The following is a 6,275-nucleotide window of genomic DNA, read 5'->3' as shown; positions in this document are numbered from 1 at the left end:
CAAAATCAAGGGCAAAGACCTAGAGTGACCTTTACGGACTGCCTCATCCCACAGCTGACAAAGGTCCCTGCCCACTCTGACCTTGCGTCACCTAGTTGTCCAGGGCTAGAGAATGCCCTGCAGTGGCGTGGGAGCAGATCCTGGGAGTGGGGCTCTGGTGAGAGTAGCTGTGCCAGGGTCAGGGGCTCAGGGTCAACAGGAGATGGTGGCAGCCTGGGTCAGCAGGAGGAAGTACTTTGTATTGGGGGAGTCAGTGTGTGTCAAGCATGAGAGGGACCTCGTGGGGTTCTCTGCCAGGGAATGGCTGGCTGTCACCTGGAAACTCAGGGATCTTGGCTCTTGTAGAAGTGCCAGACAGCACTGTCACCACCTCTCACCACTTTTTAGATAGTCTCTGAATGGACTGACCTGTTGGCACTCACCCTTCCCCTGACATTTCCATCTGTAGATTTTACTACCTAGAAAATACAGCCTGTCCTGTCAGTCTTGACAATCATACTGTGGAGGAAGAAATTTATAACTTGCCAGACACCGTATCAGTTGGGCAGGGAGGCAGCTTGCCCAGCAGCAGAAGGGAAAGAGCACAGAACTAGCAGTAATGGTGGAACTCAGTAGCACTGAGTCATTTCTTCCCTGTGCAAACCCATAAAGACCAGAGAAGCCTCTTCTTCCCGTCTGGGTAAGGGACCTCCTCCCTGAAGGCAGAGGGATGGCTAAGATGACCACCGGCAGATCAGATCAGGATCAGAGAAAAACAGATCCTGCTTTTTGCCCGAGTTTTGCAGCCCCTCAGAGCGGCAGCCTGCAGCAGTGCCGAACTATGGACAGCAGAGGGAGCTCTTGCCCAACCTTTCCCGCGCGGAGGAGGTTGCAAGGACCTGAGCTGTGCGAGCCTAAGAGTTCTGGTAATTTGCTTCCGAAGTCTGCGTGACTGCAGAGCAGCGCATGGCTGGAGTAGGAATAGGGATGACTAGAGGCTCATAACTTCGCTTTTAGGCACTCACCCAGAAGTAGTGGCCTCTTGCGATGCCCCAAGGAGGACCCTTTTTATGCCCCGCGCCAGCAGAGACATGGGCTTGCGCCTTTCTCAGCCCCACTCCATATCCGATCCCTGAAAGAGCGTCGCCTGCATCTGAGGGTTCCAAGGAGGTGCCCCCCCGACCCCCCCACCACCAGCTGCACCCCTGCTCTTCCTTGCTGTGGCCCTCTCCTAATGTCTCAGTGCCAGAAAGTGGAGGTGTAGCGTGCTCACGTAAGGGCTTGTGGTGTGAGAGTGGGACTACGTCCGGGTGGGCTTTGGGGTTCCAGGTGGGTTGGGGGGAAAGAGGTGGCTGAAAGGTGCATGCAGCTGTTGAGCACCTTCACAAATGCCGCTAGGTGGCGCTCGAAGCCCGCATCTCAGAGAAGCGCAGGCTTTTGAAGACCCTGGCTCAAGTGCAGGGGATTTGGCTTGAAGACTTAGGGAGGGATGCAGGAAGGAGCCAGCTGAGTCCAGGGATCCTACTCACTGCAACAGAGGGACGGACTTGGTATTTGGGAGCTATGGAGCAGCCATGGTTTCCAGGAGGCTTGGAAAGGGCGAGGAGAAGAGCGGGGCCGAAGGCATGGCACATATTGCGAGGGATAAAGGATGAATCCCCCAGACCTTCCCCAGGAGCTGGAGAGGGGTTGGAGGATCCTCCATCTTTTAATCTGTCGTCGGATTAAAACCTATAAAACCTCCGGGTTTATAGGTTTTGTTCTGAGGCCACTGGGAGAAGAATTCGGGGTCTCAGAATCCAAATTCGGCCGGGAATTAAAAAATGCAAGATAATTCCCGCGTCTGTCCATCTGTCTGTTTTCCTCCCAGGATTTGTGGGTCTGTGTATCACCTCCTGCTCTGGGCCTTCTATACTCCACCCCGTGCAACCGGAAGGCCGGGGGGGGGGCGGGCGGGGGGGCGGGGGAGAAATCTCCGGATCTTTGGCTTCTCTTTCTTTGCTCTTCCTTCAGATACCCTCAACGGCTTCTGCTGACTCTGGGAAATGTGCCCCAAGCTTTGAAGAACGGCCCTCACCCCCCTCAGAGTCCAGGACAGAAGGAGAAGGGGCTCTAAATGCATCTGACTCTGACACATTCCCTGGGTCAGAATTTCTTTCCAGGACACCCTGGAGTCAGGTGCCCTTCCTCTGCTTGAGGCCTTCCCTGAAGTGATCCATCGGGCCCCAGTTTAGCTTTTCGCCAAGGCCTGCAAATTACTGAGACTGTGATGCCCCAAACTTGTGGGATCCTCCCTCGGCACCATCCCCGTATTCGGAGGCTTGACCCAGAGGTCTCATTCCCTCCCGGCTCTCACCCTCAGCGTTCAATCCGGAGCCCGTCTGGAGGGAAGGGAAGACCTGAAGAGGCCGAGGGCACCTGCTGCCAGCTGCGCAAGCGTTAATCCCACCCAGCCGTCCAGAGATCGAGATCCGATGAGGGGCGATAGAAACTGTCACGCGCTGGCAGCCTCACGAAGTGCGGAACGCGGTCTGGCCTGGCGGACTGGAACTCCTAGGTGAGACCCAGACCCGCCGGCTTCCTCCCCTAAAGTAGCGGGTGGCGGGGAGAGGTTGCGTTCTCGTTATGGGGACATAGAAATGTGGGTTCAGAGACTGAAGGGAGCCGGGACTGGGACCCGGAGAGGTGGTGCTTCCCCTGCGGTCCACGCTTACCCGCCTTGCTCCAGAGGCCTTAACAACGTCCCCAGAGGTTGCCAACCTCCTGGAATGGGGTAGGTGGGCTTGAAAGGACGCTGAATCTCCCTTTGGGCCTGCAGAGTCCCCTCAACAATCCGGGCCCTAGCTCCCTGTCCCTAGCAGTGCCAGCGCGGCGGGAGCTCCAAGGTCAGCGCGCTGGGACACGGGAAAGTGAGGGCCTGCCGAGTGGGTGGCCTGGGGCAAAATGAATTCAGGGTTCTGGGAGAAATTGGGAGAAGTGGAGGTTTGAATGACCGCCGCCCCAAGGTGCCCGTTTTCCAAGCTTCGGCACCACATGCTGCCAGGCCTCGGTGGGGGCGGGGGGGCGGATAGAGCCCGCCCCTGAGAGTCCCCTCCCCCTCCCCGAGGCCGGAGGTATTACTGCTGCTTGATCAGACCTCATTTCCTGCGAAAATGGAGACATATCCAGGGTCCTTAATAAAGTGAATGACGAGGCTTCGGCTGTAATTGGGCTTCCGGTTGGTGGCTATTTCCTTAAACTGACAGTGGAAACAATGTAAAGACACAGCGCCCAAATATAATTATATGATTATCAGAAAGAGGTGCAGGATGGATTTGCCCAGACCCGGAGGCAATCACCTGAGAAATGGGCACAAACGCTTACCCAGACCAAGGGACCCAGGAACCCCGGACCTCCACACCGACCCCACATCCAAGCGGGCGCCTCAGCAAGCTTTGGCTTCTCCTCCCATCCCGAGCCCCGCTCTGCCGCTGCCATAGGGAAACGCAGGGCCTTTATACGCTGGGGCGTGGGTGGGTCTTCTGATTCTGAGAGGAGGAGGGTCCTCCAGTTACGGGGGTGGGGGGCGGCCTGGCTGAGAGTCCCCGGACCGGTGCCCCGGACCGCGTACGCCGGCTGCATATTTCTATGCATAATCCGATTTTCTCCATGACTATTTAGTTAAACTCTTTTAACAACAGCTACATAATTAGAATTTGGATTCCCATTAATTTTCCCTGGGCCTCGAACCATTTGCAGCTCACACTGGTAATTAATGCGATACATCACTAACTTTACCCAGCGCCGGCCAGCCGGGCTCAGATCGCTCGGCCCGCGCCTGGCACCCCTGTGCGGGTCCCTGACACTGGACCCGTCTTTCCGAGTGGGGGCCGTTTTCCTCCCTCCAAAGCCAAATGCCTCGGCCCGCGCAACCAAAGGCTTCTTTCTAGGAAATTTCACAATTAAAAATATTTATCGGGAGCAGATTTACGTTTCTGGGTTTCCAGTCTCGGGGCGTCTGGGTAGGCTATTAAGAGTAATTAGCATCTTTTGCGCGTGCAGATTTACTTCGCTCATTGCCACATCACTCATCCCTAAAAGCCAGCGCAGGCGAAAACAGGCGCCGCCGCCGCCAAAGCCTCTGCGAGAGCTACCGCCCCCGTCTGGGTCTGACTAGGGCTCCCCCGGCCCTGAGCCCCCGTACGCTGCCCGCTCCTAGTTAATCTGGCCGAACTGCTTGCTCCAGGCCCAGGAGACTGCGCGCCAAGCGAAAAGGTTCCCACCCTGGAGACGACTGACGCAAGGTCGACCTCAGGCGGCGGGGGAGAAGGCCCAAGCCTGGCTCTCCCCGCTGCCTGAGCCCACGGTCTGGACTCGAGGCTTCGCGACAGTGCACTTGTGTGCGCGAGCGAGTAGGCGTGTCTGTATATGCAAGATCTCGTGCGCGCAAGTGCACGTGCATGTGGTTGTTAGTGCGCGTTCCTGAAAATGCACGAGGCGCGCGTGGAAAACGAGCGCCTCAGCCCCCACATTCAACAATCCCTTCCCAGGACCGCAGCTCAAATGCCAGTCCTAGGCCACTCAGCTACGGCACTGAGGTTCAGAGGGAAACTCGGACCCCTACCTTGCCTTGATTTCCTTTCTACAGAGCCGGCCCCAGCCAGCCTGAGGGCCTGGAACGCGCAGCGCAGGGCGAGAGGGAAACTGGGAGGCCTGACGCCCGCTCACGTCCGAGCGCAGGTTGCCTGGTGCTGGTGAGAGGCCGCCAGAGAGAGGGCAGGCGGAGCAGGGAGTCACTGAACAGCGGCTGGCAGAACCGCTGGGGGCGGCCGGAGAGGTTGGGACCAGGTGGGAATGGGGTGGGGGTGGGGGTGGGGGTGGAGGGGATGGGAATGGGGGGCGGGCCAAGGTGCAGAGTGGTGGTGGGAGAACCAGGGCCAGCAAGCGCCGCGGTGGCTCCCGAGCTCCCGGCCGAGGCACCCACTCCGGGTTGGTTATTAACGCGCTGGGAAGTCCTCGAGCCGCCCAACTTTCTTCTCTTTAATGAGCCTAGAAGAAGAGGCTGCCCTGAAGGGGTTTGTTCATTAAAGATGTAGCTGGAGGAATATTGTCTCATTAATTATCTGGTTTTAATTACACTCCTACCCTTTGAATCCAGAGATGGGAAAAGTTGATTCAGTGGCGCCGCCCCCTTTAGCTTAAAGAGTCGGGCGGGGCAAGGAGACCAGGAGGGGGCGGTGAGGACTGCGTGTGCCTGGGAAGATGTGAGCAGGCCTTTGGGGTGTATCCGCCTGCGAATCCCCATGCGACAGGGTTCTAAGCCTGGGGTGGTGTGTAGATGTGGCCTGCGTGTAGATCTGAAAATGTGCGTGTGTCTGAGTGTGTGTGACCACGTGCTCCTGAAAGGCCGCGTGGACGTGACTTGGGTGTCTATGTGTGCTCCCCGCCTGTGTGGGGTTCTGTGCGTCTGGGTGTGCTTGTGGGTAGCTGAGTGTGTCTATGGACAGGCCCGAGTGGGGGTCTAAGTGAACAGGAGTGTGACTTCTGCGTAGCAGTGTCTGCATGTGTCTAAGAGGGTGGCTTCCTGCCTGTCAGCTCAAGTGACAGTGGCTGACCGCGTCTCTGGATCTCTGCTGTGCCTGTATGTGGCCCCCTGTCTATGTGTTGAGGGGGGATGCTTCATGGCTAGAGCCTCCCAGGAGCCAGGACCTTCTAAGGACATAGCTTGGTTCTCCAGGGTCCCCAGAGCTGGGGTGCCATCCAGAAACCCCAGTCCTTCTGGAAGGGGAGTTATTTAAAGGGGTGCTCGTCCCTGCCTCATCCCTTGTCAGGCCAGCTCGGCGCTAAAGCGGGGGCCGTTTTCCCTTTAAATTGCGGACACTTTGACAGGGGACATTAAGGACCCGGCTGCTCAGGCTGAGCAGATCATAAAACCGGACAGGCAATTTCTGCTCCCGCCAAATAGCCGGGCAAACTCGTTCTGCATCTTTGGTTTTAATGCACTAAACTGGCAGCTAAGCAGGGAGTGAGCAAAGAGGGGGTGGGGAGCCCCCCACATACACGGGCGCACACACCAGCACATGAACACGTGCAAACACCCCTTCACACCCTCTCACGACCCACGCCCCGCCCCGCCCCCCCCACCGGTGGAATTATCAACTAGAATTTGATTAATATGCAAATCGCAGGCAAACAGCTCCATATAATTCTTTCAGTGGAGAGTAATTAATCACCAGTTAAAGCAAATTAATACATATATCAATTTTGTCAGAAACATGCTTAGTTCAATCGCCCGTAAAATTGAAGTTTGAAGTATT

The sequence above is a fragment of the Leucopleurus acutus genome, assembly GCF_964270905.1.
Source record: "Leucopleurus acutus genome assembly, chromosome: 14".
NCBI classification, from domain to species: Eukaryota; Metazoa; Chordata; class Mammalia; order Artiodactyla; family Delphinidae; genus Leucopleurus; species Leucopleurus acutus.
This window is presented reverse-complemented; position numbering follows the sequence as displayed.